The following is a 14,819-nucleotide window of genomic DNA, read 5'->3' as shown; positions in this document are numbered from 1 at the left end:
GTTGACATAAAATTTGTTCACCTTTAGTCTGTCTTGTTCTGGTCGAATGGCCGAACTGATCCAAGTTATATGTGTGTTTGGAATGGGTTTCCAACGAGGCGTGACCTCATTTTCAATTGTTATTTAGAATTGATTTTTTCAACACGGAAGCGTCATACACTTTCTCTCAATATAGGGCCCATATATTATGAACTGCTTGATGGTGGCTTAAAATGAAACTAACAAGAAATGGTTATTCCATGGTGATGTATTTGATACAGATATCATAGTTTATCATATTTAAGTTTGCAGAGTTTCGGCGTCTGTTTTCAGCCTGGTACCTTCTTGATAACATTTGTAATACTTTGGTAAAATCAAATTTCCAGGTGTATTGTTCGTTTTGATGACAGATTATATATTTTATAAATAACAATTTCAATAAAAAATATGGGCACCTTTTTGGCATAGATTTGTTTTGTTAAGGTGGAAATGACTGAACCTTGTTTCCAATATACTCTGCAATGTAGACTGTGTGTCCTGCAACTGTTTCACCTGTGAACGTGATGAACCTAGTTTCAAAGTTGGGTTTATACTTGTGACATTAAAGCAAGCATATACATTATTCTTACAGTGGATTCAGGATTTGATTCAGAGAATACCATCAACCTACACTTGATGTTCAGCCCCAAAGGTTTTGATTCCATATTGTATGAAACCACACAGTATACTCAAAGGCCAACATATTTTCCTCACCTGCCCCAATGTGCCAGTGCCATGGTGTATATGACGTTGTCCACGTCGGTCTGTCAACATGCTTTTAACATTTTGTATTTCTTCTCAAGAACTGATTATTGTGTACAGCTGATATCTTTATATTTTTTAGGTGTTTCTGCTCTTAATGGAACGCAAGTGTGTTCTCACATCAATATCATATATATTTTTAGAAAGTATCCTGCCTTTGATGTAATTGCGTTTATTGCAGTGAGGTCAATCAATTGTGTGTGAAGTGGGTTGAAAATTGAAAGTTTTGGTGAGTGTGGGTGTGGTGATGTTATTTAACTGTTTAAGTCAGGAGGGGAATTTTATGCTAAATTTGGATACTTTGGACTCCCAAATGTGAATTTGAAACATCCAGATTGGCAGATCTGAGTATGATATGATGATAAAAATAGAAGGCATTCGTGGGGATTGGTAGGCGAGTTCAAGACAATCAGAAATTCCACACATCCAAGTTCGAAGTTTGAATGTACATGCATTTCAAGCGGTTTTTTTTATAAAATTACTTGCAATTTAAGTGTGTTTAATCTTTGATGGTAATGCATTTGATTAGGGTATCATAGTTGTGTTTTATATTTTCTTCGAGAAAATGACCAAAAAATCAAAATGTATTTATATCTAAACATTTCTTACAAACAAGAAGATTGAAACTATGCATATGAATGACCATATTAGTATTTTCAGGTTTGCTCTAAACATCATGATTGGCAATCTCCTTTGACTCGGAATAGTTTCATAGATTGAGCTTAACATTCAACGTTTTTGTAGGATTATATTTCTGCAGTCTCATAAAGGGGCTCGTGTTTGTTCAAGTCATCAAGAGTTCAAAATTACCTCTTTTTTTTCAAAGAATTTCTTTTTTTTCAAAGAGCTTCTTGAAAAAAAAAAAGTTTCAATGGTTTAGCACAGTACTGGCAATACCTGGGGTGGCCCTGTGTTTAAAGCATTTGCCTATCATGGTGAAGACCTAGGTGGGTTCATAGGCACAACATGTTAAAACTATTCTGGGTGTCTCTCGCAGTGATATTGTTGTAATTTTGCAAATCTATGTAAAACCAGACAGGCTCAATGAAGTTAAAAAAGAACTATTTATCAAGTCTGTTGAAATGAGAATGATGCTAAACTCATTGTAGCTTTTGTCTACACTTTTTAAACATAGGTAATCTGTGATCCAAGTGAGAAATGATAGGATTGACATGTGAGCAGGGACTTATTCCCACAGACAGTTAAATGATACAGACAATTACATGCACAGCAGTTTACAACTATCAAGCTATTGCAAATAAAGTTTAACAATATAGAAAACAAAGTACAGTCAAGTCCCATTTATCCGACATCGATGGTTGCATATGATTATGTCGGATTAACGAGTTTGTCGGATAAACGAAATTTAGTAGTATCAACGTTCGTGATCGAAAATCGGACAACTACACGATAGATAAGTTTCAAACACGTAATACAAAATATATAATAAATATTCATATTGTTATGTTACATTGTTGGCGGAATCAAGCAACCTCTAATGTTTAACACAAAACAAACTTTACGGACTGTATGACTTATTCAGAAGCATGTGATTTATCCTGTTTTCTTTATTCAAAGCATTAATTGTTTATTGTTAAGTAAGTTTATCTCTGCAGCCGTTGAAATATGCAACTACCAGCCGATTCGTCTTGCATCAAAACACGGGCTGTTACTCGCGGGCAGATGACCACCGAGTATGCTGATCACTGTGTCGGATTAACGAGACTGATTAATGAGTGATTTCAGCAATTCGTTGCAAATTAGGTGTGTCAGAGTCGGAGTGCGAGACTGTCAGATTAACGGGACTAAATAGCATTGATTTAATCGGTTCCAATCATTAGTGTCGGATAAAGCCGACTGTCGGATTAACGAGTGTCGGATAAACGAGACATGACTGTACTGTATTGTGCTTTGTACCACGTTGAATTTCTGATGTCCTTTCAATGACTTGCAGCATGGGCACAAAGTATAAGTGTCCATGCTAGCAGGAAAAGTGCAGAGTCAGCACATTCATTAATATTCATCAGCATTATAACGATTTTAATTATTTGTGTCTCAAGAGCCCTATAATAATTGGGTTAAAATGTTTGGTCAGAATCCTGAAAAAGGAACTTTACTCAGTGTTACTCAACATGAAACATTGTAGCACACAATTCCCATTTCAAAGGGACATAACTCTTAATCCTTAACACTTTTTCTTTCCCTAACATCTGGGGGTAGAGTATGAGTATGATTAAGAACTACTTTTATATTTTAGGTTTTGCAGTCAAAACATATTCAGATAATTAAAAGCAACAAAACAAAGATAATATTACAATGGACATGTACTGGTTTAACAAAGTTTTAATCTTTTAATGTGAAGTTTACACGATATACAGCTTTTCCATTGGAAGAGAGGCTGGTTACATCCCCATGAAACTGACATTCAATATCCTAGGACGAATAAATACAGCAGCGACGTTTCTGATCATTTAGACCAGTTAATCTTGAACTCAGAGTTTTATCATACACTGGGAAAAGTCGAGAGTGTTTGACTGCATGCCTGTGCACTAATATCCTCGCTATCCTCATCTTAATGAACTAAACAAAGAAATGCACACCCTAGCTTTAAACTTAATCCATGCCCAGACTGGCAGAGACAGGTCTTGTGGGTGTGAGGGGTTGTGTGTGGGTGTGGTGAGGTGTAAGTGTGTGGCTGCATGTATACTTGTCTGACTTATGCTAGTTGTCATCATGCTAGCCCACACAGATGCCATGCTGCAGTTTAACATGGATACCCCACCCTGACAAAGTATGCTGATTCCAAGCCACCAAGCTTGTTTTATCCCCTTAATTCTGAGTTCCAGGCAGGGTAACTACAAGTACCATGTACGACGTGTACAAAATTCAGTATCACCTTGAATACCATGTATACAGAGGCTTAGCTAGTATTGAAGAGGGCATGAGTGGCCCAGTCAAGTTACATCCCTTGTATGAATGCCAGAACCCAATGATCATGGGTTTAAACCCCTGATTTACCCTGGGGATGTTTCTAGGTTTGTCAGCACCATACCTGTGCTTTTGAGTTTCACCAAAGTGGTAAATGTTTAAGACCTGCATCATGCCCGGCTTCCTCCCTCATCAAGCTGACACACCATGACGAAACTGAAATGCTGCTTAAGAGGACATATACCAACCCCACCTCACTCACTCATGATTACTGGCGGGAACGTCTATATATGTGGAAACCCCATTATTCCACCCCCTTTTGGATCTGGAAATGCTGCCTTTCAGATGGTTATTGTGGGGAATTTCTGATGCAACCAAAGGTACATTGCTACATACCTATGATTCATTTCGTAATCCATGAGTATGTGCTGTGTATTACAGCTGACCAATTTTGCTATGCGTTATAGTTATGTATTAAATCACTTAAATTTCACATACATGAAAACCATCTTAAGATTGACAATTCACAGCAACTCATTTGCAGATGACTATGTATTAATGATAATGAGTAAATTCAAACTGGATTTTGTAAGGTAATAAAATTGTTAGAACACTGAAAATTACAAATATTTTGGGAATGTGACGTGCACTCTACCTCTGAAACAATCCAGCGTGATGCACACCCCCGACCATGTGGCAGTGTGGCAGTCTGTTTTGCATGTAACATGGGATGAATTCACCATCTGGTTGGAGTAATAAAGCTTGTCAGCCGACCGATGTAGGTGGCGCTGGTATGCACAAGTACACAGTCCTGCACAGCCATCAACATGCAGTTTCACTGCACATTTGTTACACTGGTAAGCGTGGACAACATGTTGCTGCCTGCTCTCAGAATTTTCTAAAAAGTAGGATTGTGGAACATCCTCTCAAAGTTAATACTGTTTGTGGTTAATGGATGTGTGTAAATTGTCTATGAAACATAAAAGCTGTATTTTAATCAATAATGTGTCCTATATTGCATGCAACTACTGATGTATCATCAGATAAGCATATATTTTCTACTCAAGTAAACACACATGTAATAGGTATGGTCTGTACAAAGAACTCCTGTAAGCTTCATAAGATTTTCAATTAAGCTCTCTTTCATTCAGAAATTTAGAGGAGCACTTTGTCAGTTTACAGAGATCAGAAAACGCTTATTGCAAACAGGCTGTTCTTACTAATTATCGCTCGGTGTGAAATAACACGTGGGGCATTGTATATCACTCCCCCAATGTTGCCAATATACCCCAGGGCACAGGAGTGTGTTAGTGAAGTCTCTAGGGACATTGAAATATTGTATATAATTCAGATATCTCAGATATATAAAGAAATGTGAAGGTACTTGAATGATATTGAATGTGTTCATCTATTTTGTCAGTGAAATGTTGTTGTCAGTTTCTAGTTTTTCATCAAGCCATCCATGTTTTTTTATGTTTCTCATATCGAACCTCCACCAACAAAAGAGTGGGCAGGCCAAGAAATTTGGAAAAATAATAAATCCTGTTTTTCGCTAAAATTGTGGAATTTGTTTTGGATTTTTTACAGTTTAGAACACTGTAAAGTTAAATATGTCACTATTAGGTGCTTACACTGAGAGTGTGGGTTCGAGTCCACATGGGACCGTACCCTAAAACTACTAGGATTTGTATGTTACTGTAAGAGATTAGAATCCCAAATATAACAATATGTTACATTGTGAAATATCCTTCACGCTTTACAATGTCCTTGTACATACAAAATTACCCATACACAGGGACTGGGAAAGTCTTTTTGTGAAGGGGCCATTTGCACACATTTTGATATTATTTGGTGAATTCAAAGGGCTTAATGTATTTAGTATTAAGCGACAAAACTGTTTCTATATTCATAAGAAATCTCTACTAAAATCAGAAGCCTTGAAGGTTGTAACCTTGATTGAACAACTTCTCGTCAAGAGTTTTGTGACGCTCTTTGAAATCTTTTTGGAAAGAGCATGCTCGACTGTACCTCAAAAGTAGTAAAATGTTGTTACTAAAGGCTGGAGCTGTTGGCACAATGCTCGACATGAAGGGAAAGTTGACTATTGGAGAGCTGAAGTCATCCTTCTTGTCATACTGGCTTGTGAAGATTTTTTGTCACTCTGGATCTTAATAACTGTATAGATCTAAGTATGAAACAGACAAGGCGATCTCACTGGCCTCCTTTTTTCTAGTTCAGTTAGGTATATCAGTGGAAGGGAATTGGCTATTTCCCCATTATTGGACAATATAAGATCGTTGATATACCTGAAGCTTAAGTTAAACTTCTTGGCCAAAATGCTTTGGTTTCCCTTTTACTTAACTAAAGTAAGGGGTCATTTTCAGAAAAATAACAACAAATGACACATGACCCATCTTTTTCCGATGCCCTGCATACCTGTATTAATATCAACAATCCTGGATATTTTGGCAACAGTCATTTCAGCACTTTTGTTAACTACCCACTCCTTATCTCAAAACGTGTGCATCACATTGCTGTTGTTTCATAATTCCTTGGTCAGTGTTGAAAGCTCTCAGGTAGACTGGTAGCATTTCGAAGATTCGCTTTACAACTTTATACCCTTCCCTAAATCAATCTGATGTAGATTAAGTCACTAAGCATTGGAAACAAATTTTTAATCAGTGTAACTGGTCTTTTCTATGAGTGTGCAATGGTGCTTTTATGTCACACTGGAGCATAAATTTCCGCAGCAGCAGGAAAACTGAGACAAGAAAACTTTTTATTATTTCAAGTCGGAATGCAAATTGAGTTCACGTTGTAGATGCGAAACACTGAAAACATATAGATAGCCTTACTGAAGTAATTTGGTTTTAGACACACATACCAATTAACAATTTTTGCATATTGTCTTTGTAAAAGTTGGACAAAAAGAAATTCTTAGTTTCATTGATGTACATTACATTTTATTAAAAGGTAAAAACAAATCATTTTTATAAGGTTTAATTATTTACAGGCTGTCATGTAATACCTGGAGTATAGTTGACTGTGGTGTATAACAATGTTCACTCCAATCTCCAATCATGAACAATCTCTTGGTATGTTTCAGACATCTTTTAGAATTTTGTTGTGCAAATATCATACTTAAGTACACACCTAAAATTATTTATTATTTTTCTTTTCAGGTAGTAATCCATCCAAACAAAACATATCCCAGCAGCCATTATGGCCACTCAATACCTGATTCAGTTATCATTGACAACAAGTATTTGGTACCAAGACCTGATTCAGTTGTCATTGGCAACAAGTATTTGGTACCAAGACCTGATTCAGTTGTCATTGGCAACAAGTATTTGATACCAAGACCTGATTCAGTTGTCACTGGCAACAAGTATTTGGTACCAAGACCTGATTCAGTTGTCATTGGCAACAAGTATTTTGTACCGAGACCTGATTCAGTTGTTTTCCCCAGAGTGCTGAATGAATGAGTATAGTTTTACACTGCTTTTGGCAATGTTCTTGCAATATCACTGTGGGGTACACCAGAAATCAGCTTCACACATTGTAGCCATGTTGAGGATCAGACCCAGGCTTTTGGCGTGACAAGCCAATGCTTTAACTACTTGGCTACTCACCTGCTCCTTATCCCTGAAGGAGCTCTCAGTGCAGATTGTATGTAACAAAATATATGTGTTGTTTTAAAATGTAAACAAGATTGTTGAAATAGCATACAATTTAAGTATTGCTATATGTACAATATATATTCTTCATGGGTGCTGTTTGGCATGTCTAACGTACTGAACTTGAACATCCAATACAAAGTCCATCTTATTGATTCATCTCAAAACATGACGTTGAACTATAAACAAGAAAAATTGTCCCTCATTTCTTATCCATATTTGCTTCCACTAGCTGAACAACCAGAGACAATCTAACAAGGCAACCAGAAGCAATAAGGACAGTAGCTTGTGGAACATGTTTTATGATGTAGTTTGTGGTTCCAATCGTTGTGTAAGTTGTCAATATCACCTGATGCAAGTGCCAAACACATCACGCTATTGACAGTGACTGACATCAATAAAATGTGCATGGCATGTTAGATATCAAACATTACAATTATTTTTATCCCACTGTATATGGTGATCAGCATTTCTGTCAATCTTTCCACTGGCAATCATTTACTTTCCTGAGCAAAACAATAATCCAATCAATTGAGCCAAATATATTCCTTGTACAGGTATGGTTCATGACATTTCTGTACTGTTAGTGTAGTTAATGAATGTAACTAGTTGTTTAACAACATGCATATTTGTAGATGTTAAACGTATGCTAAGGATAGGTCCTCCGCAACTGATGCTGGTAATAAAAGGCGACCAAATGGATTGAGTGGTCAGGCTCGGTGACTTGGTTGATCACAGTCAGCATATCCTGATTGCGTGGATCGTTGCTCATAATATCCAGACTTGATTATTTATAGGCCCCCATCCCCCGATTATGTTTCTAGGTTTGTCAGCACCATACCCGTGCTCGTGGGTTTCACCGAAGTGGTAAACGTCTGAGACCTGCATCACTTCGGGCTTTCCTCCCACAGCGATATAACTGGAATACTGTTAAAAGTGCGTAAAACCCAACTCACTCACTCACTCACTATAGGCCACCATCATATAGATGGAATATTGCAGCATTAGACAACAACAAAATAAAATAAAAGCATTTTAAATGTATTTGCCTGTGTGCTACAATACGTAATACTTACGGATGTTGGGAAACCTTGTTAATTTTATCACATTTCTTCTGATGGAAAGATACTCTAGCTTTGTAAAATAGCTTCAGACCAACGGATTTTGTCCACAGTCTGAGGGTTTCAGATAAAGAGTAATCTGGTCTATGCCATTAAACTGTACACCTAAAAGAAGAAAGTGGTAATACCATTACACAATCCATCATAGAATGGTGTTTGTCTTGGCCATGACCTTCATTGTAACATGATGCCTACTGGTCTTTGCTGAGACCACGAGGATGACAATGCAAACATGTCAGATAGACATGAAACGTCAAAGAATCTGTTTTGTTTGTTGTTTTTGAAGCACTAAAATTATACATTCCATTTCTGTTCAAAGGTATCACAAGTCTCAACATTAACAATGCAAAAAAAATCTATATTTTGAATGATTTAACATCCCATTCATTAGAAAACCTTTGTCTAAATCACCATTCATTACATAAGTCTAAAATGTGGCATTCATTTCCAAACCGAAGTCGAAAGCACAAATAGTTTAGTTAACATGATTAAGAAGTTCACCATTTGTCTTTTAGGAGCATACTGTAACATATAGCCCCTGGCATGGACAACAGTTTAATCCAATAATTGTTAGAATACTTAACTGCAAAAAGATACACCCATCGTTTAATTTACAATTGATAGTGCTGTTTATTGTCACAGGAACCTCTCACCCACTCACTTAAATTACAGGCCTAATGGATAACCAGACGCTTTGGAGGTGCTAAAGCAGATAAGGACATGCTCCCTTGCAGCAAACTTCACTCTGGCTTACTTATCAGTCTTCTTGCCAGGGTTTCCTTTGTTTTCACTGGAGATGCATTGGCTGGGGCCTCTCTCCTTTTTTCTGTTTTGAACCCATTTGGATTCTGGATAAGAAAAAAGGTCCTCTGCAACCAATGCTTGTTGTATGAGGCGACTAATTGGATCAGGTGGTCAGGTTTGGTGACTTGGTTAATTTGATGTCATCTTTGTCCAATTGTGTGGATCGATGCTCATGTTGTCAATCACTGGATTGTCTCCGCCAGACTTGATTATTAACAGACTGCCATCATGTAGCTGAAACGTTTCTGAGTGCAGTGGTACACAAAATACCAACAAAGAAACCTCTCCTTTTCATGTGGTAGATGTTTGGTACCTACTCTTTCCTCGTGTTAATGCAAATTCTAAACCTTTTGATTGTCAAAATACTGTCATTACCACTCTTTGACTGGGGTTAATTGAAAGACATTGCATTGGAAACTATCAATGTTTTAAGGAAAATATCAATGAATATCATATATCAACAGAAATGCTATGACGACTGTAGGTGTATTGGCCAATAAACCTTATAAGGCATAGACATCATTCTTACATTTTCTGGGGGCACGGGTGGCCCAGTCGTCTAAGGCACTACGATTCATGCCAGAAACCTATGATTGTGGGTTTGAATCCCAGTTCGCCCTGATTATGTTTCTAGGTTTGTCAGCACCATACTCATGCTCATGGGTTTCACCAAAGTAGGAAACATCTGAGACCTGCAACACATGTCAGAATCAAATGTTGAGATGTGTTTGTGTGCATTGTTTCCAACACATAGTTGATGGACAAGGCTGAAAACCCATGACAGCATATAATTGTACTGTGTCTAAAACCAAGCATTCCCTTATTCATTTCCATATATATATATATATAAAATGCCATGACTAGTAACAAGCCATAGATGTTGTTGTTATACCCCTGACCTAAAAAGGTTGGGGGTATATAATTATACCAAGGTTCCGTCCGTCCGAAAAGTTTGTCCGTGCAATTTCGCGTAAACTATTCAGTGGATTCATCTCAAACTTAGTACATATAATCTATGTCATATGGAGGGGTGCAGTCAAAAGAATAAAATTGTTTTGATTAATTTTCCCGTTTTTTATGAATTTTTCAAAACCTAAAGTATGTCCGAAAACTTTGTCTGCACAATTTCTCTTAAACTATTCAGTGGATTGATCTCAAACTTAGTACATATAATCTGTGTCATATGGAGGGGTGCAGTCAAAAGAAAAAAAAATTGTTTTTTATTAATTTTCCATTTTTTCATGAATTTTTCAAATTTAATTTGAAACTACTGACACACTAGGTGGGTCGAGGGTATTAGTGAGCCACAATCACTTTTGCCCTTGTTTAGTGATATTTAGGCACACTGGGAATTAAAAATATGTTTTCTGTACAGAGTTGGTTGTGCACATGATTGATCCATGATACTATATAGAGGTTTTTATGTACACTTGATAAATAGTTCATTACATCCATCGGTTAATTATGTCTGTGTTCATTATAAATGTTACATCCGTGTTTGTTATAAATGTGTTCTACTGTATAATGCATGTTTCAACAGATGAAAGGGTTAAGTTTATGTGCATGTTGAATAACTATGCGTAGCTCCAACACCACAATGCTCCTGCTTCATGTTTAAACACAACATTTATCATCAGTTGAGCTCTAACCACAACAGAAGGGTCAAGTCACATCCAGATTTGCTGTCAGATGAAGTATCATCTTGATAAGAAATGCTCATATATTGATGCTGACGATGATGTTGATGATGTTAACATTAAAGAAAACATTTACCTCTCATGGCTGGTTGTGCATACAACTTGATGTGCACAGAAGCAAATGATGCATGTATGAGAACATGCTTACTCAAAATACCTGTTCTTCCCAGTCTCTGTCGCTGTAAGCCTATCATAACATGTCTGTCATATGCTATGTATGTTATTCATGTATGAGAACCATAAACGTATACCCATTTATATCACTACTTTTTTCTCCTGAGAATTTGATGTCAGGAAAACATCAAGGGGTTTCATCGATGGAGCTCTATGTGCTTTTTATTTCCTAGTTTAGATACAATAGCCTTGTAACAGAGTTTCCTCTCGTATTGATTCAATTGGATGTCCATTGGTGCCATCTGACTGAATTCTCTGATGCTCAGACCATATTCTGTTTTGCTTCTGTTGAGCACAGAGACTTTGATCTGACAGTTATAGTGACTCTATAAATGGCAAAACAAAAGTAAGTATATGGTATATGAATATAAATGAACTGATGATAGGACATCTTGAAGGGAATATATCGGACTATAGTACAGTCAAACCATTAGTAAGTATGTGGTATGTAGATGTAAATCAGTTGATGATTGGACAGTTTTCATAGGATTATAGTACAATCAAACCATTAGTAAGTATGTGGTATATAGATGTAAATCATTTGATGATTGGACAGTTTTCATAGGATTATAGTACAATCAAACCATTAGTAAGTATGTGGTATATAGATGTAAATCATTTGATGATTGGACAGTTTTCATAGGATTATAGTACAATCAAACCATTAGTAAGTATGTGGTATGTAGATGTAAATCATTTGATGATTGGACAGTTTTCATAGGATTATAGTACAATCAAACCATTAGTAAGTATGTGGTATATAGATGTAAATCAGTTGATGATTGGACAGTTTTCATAGGATTATAGTACAGTCAAACCATTAGTAAGTACACATGTGTGTTGTATATAGATGTAAATCAGTTGATGATTGGACAGTTTTCATAGGATTATAGTACAGTCAAACCATTAGTAAGTATGTGGTATATAGATGTAAATCAGTTGATGATTGGACAGTTTTCATAGGATTATAGTACAGTCAAACCATTAGTAAGTACACATGTGTGTGGTATATAGATGTAAATCAGTTGATGATTGGACAGTTTTCATAGGATTATAGTACAGTCAAACCATTAGTAAGTACACATGTGTGTGGTATATAGATGTAAATCAGTTGATGATTGGACAGTTTTCATAGGATTATAGTACAGTCAAACCATTAGTAAGTATGTGGTATATAGATGTAAATCAGTTGATGATTGGACAGTTTTCATAGGATTATAGTACAGTCAAACCATTAGTAAGTATGTGGTATATAGATGTAAATCAGTTGATGATTGGACAGTTTTCATAGGATTATAGTACAGTCAAACCAATAGTAAGTATGTGGTATATAGATGTAAATCAGTTGATGATTGGACAGTTTTCATAGGATTATAGTACAGTCAAACCAATAGTATGTGGTATATAGATGTAAATCAGTTGATGATTGGACAGTTTTCATAGGATTATGAGTACAGTCAAACCAATAGTAAGTATGTGGTATATAGATGTAAATCAGTTGATGGTTGGACAGTTTTCATAGGATTATAGTACAATCAAACCATTAGTAAGTATGTGGTATATAGATGTAAATCAGTTGATGGTTGGACAGTTTTCATAGGATTATAGTACAGTCAAACCAATAGTAAGTAAGTGGTATATGAATGTAAATCAGTTGATGATTGGACAGTTTTCTTGAAGGGAAAATATATTGATATCCACGGCAAGTGGAGGTACATGAATGAAGGAACGGTGAATTGACAGTAAAATGATTGAATGAACTAGTAATTCAATCTTTTTTGAAATGATTAGACATAAAACGTCAATGCGGGAGAATAATCAGTCTTGATTAAAGTCACATAAAAAGCAGGAGCAGTAAATATTATGCAGCAAGTTTGCAACTTTTTCAAAATATGACATTAATGGCTTCTTGCTAAGATGTATATACGTGTTTCAATGAATTGAAATTCCAATGAGTCTGTTGGGAGTGAGTTAATATTTGATTTCATGTCAGCAATATTTCAGCCAAATTGTGCCGAGACAAAGTAATGCATTTATATTTTCTAAAACCTTGTCATCAAAGTACAGTAAAATAACTTGTAACGTCACATATTTGTATTAAAACTAGCTTGAAAAGAATATTAGGAACAGACTATTAGATGACACACTATATAACTCAGGTTAAAAACACAGCAACTAAACATAGGCCATCACACCAGGGATCATGGGAACTCAATACCTCTGCAACCTGCTACCTGTGGGAAGAAATCACAAGGCGATGTAGGTCTTTGACAAATTAAATTCCACAAACCCACATTGGTGGTGCTGAGAAACCTAATAAGAAACTAAATCTTCGTGGATTGGGATTTGAACCCATGATCATAGGTGTTGGGCTTGCCTAAAGGATGCAACTCTGCACAGCAAATTGCGTCTCTTTCGGACTCGCCCCAACATTCATTGTCTTCAGCAACCCATGCTTCCGTAAAAGGCGACTATGTTTGTCGAATGAGGCGATGAACGGAAAATGGTGGTCAGACTCGCTGACTTGGTTCATGCATGTCATTGATCTGAATTGGGTGGATTGATGCTCATGATATCAATCACTGGATTGTCTGGTCAATACTCAGTTATTTACAGACTGCTGTCATATAGCTGGAATATTGCTGAGTGCAGCGTTAAACAACAAACCAAGCAACTGGTCACCATATGAGTGAGTGAGTGAGTTAATGCTTTACATCACATTGGCAATATTTCGGCCATATCGTGACGAGGGTCACCACATGAGCAGGAGCCTGTCAATAGTCATATTGGGTGCTATTAAGATGAAACAATGACAGTGTAGATGAAATATTTCACTATTACACTATAGTGAGTGGGTGAGTGAGTGAGTATAGTTTTACGCCACTTTTAGCAATATTCCAGCAATATCATGGCGGGGGACACCAGAAATTGGCTTCACACATTGTACCCATATCGGGAATCGAATCCGGGTCTTCGGCGCGACGAGCGAACGCTTTAACCACTAGGCTACCGGACCGCCCCTAATACACTATAGAAAAACACATGGTCAGTAGAAATCGCTAATACCACTGAAATTTAAGTCCTTGTGACAGACACTTGTATGGCTCAAGTATTCTTTCAGGTGGAATGAATGAAGAATAAGTAAATATATAAGTGTGTTTAATAGATAGAATTAACATATTTTCATACAGGCTTGACATTGGGAGTCTTAGTAGTTTGTGGCTGCTTGTACTGAAGACCCAGCTTTGACCCCCCCATGGGAATAACATCCCAAGTCTATTTTTGGTGTCCCCACCATGATATTTGATTAAGAAATAAACAAGTGGGAGTTTTTTATCATACAATAACACGCAGCAGGGAGAATGAGCCACTTCCCTCTCAAAAATGACTTCGTCCAATTTGCGACATCATCAAGTTGTGAGCGCATGTTCGAATCTCCAGAAATGACTTCATGATAGAACAATGTTTTATCGTGAAGTAAACCATGCTTAGTTCTTCGTTGTTCTTTGCGATTTATTGAGTAGCTATACTGTACAATACTGCACATCTTTGAGTGGCGTAAAACAGATATCCAGTGATTCCCATTTTGATATACACTGTCAGACGAACATGTGGATAAATCTGGACTGACATTTAGA

General features: G+C 36.7%; 1 protein-coding gene across 4 annotated transcripts in view; it reads left to right on the top strand.

The window, feature by feature from the left end:
* LOC139465697 (dipeptidyl peptidase 4-like) overlaps positions 1–14,819 on the top strand; it is a 547,041-nt gene that overhangs the window by 132,022 nt on the left and 400,200 nt on the right. The window lies entirely within an intron of this gene.

This window comes from Haliotis cracherodii, unplaced genomic scaffold (genome assembly GCF_022045235.1).
Source record: "Haliotis cracherodii isolate W230 unplaced genomic scaffold, xgHalCrac1.p SCAF_18, whole genome shotgun sequence".
In the NCBI taxonomy this organism is placed as follows: Eukaryota; Metazoa; Mollusca; class Gastropoda; order Lepetellida; family Haliotidae; genus Haliotis; species Haliotis cracherodii.
This window is presented reverse-complemented; position numbering and strand designations above follow the sequence as displayed.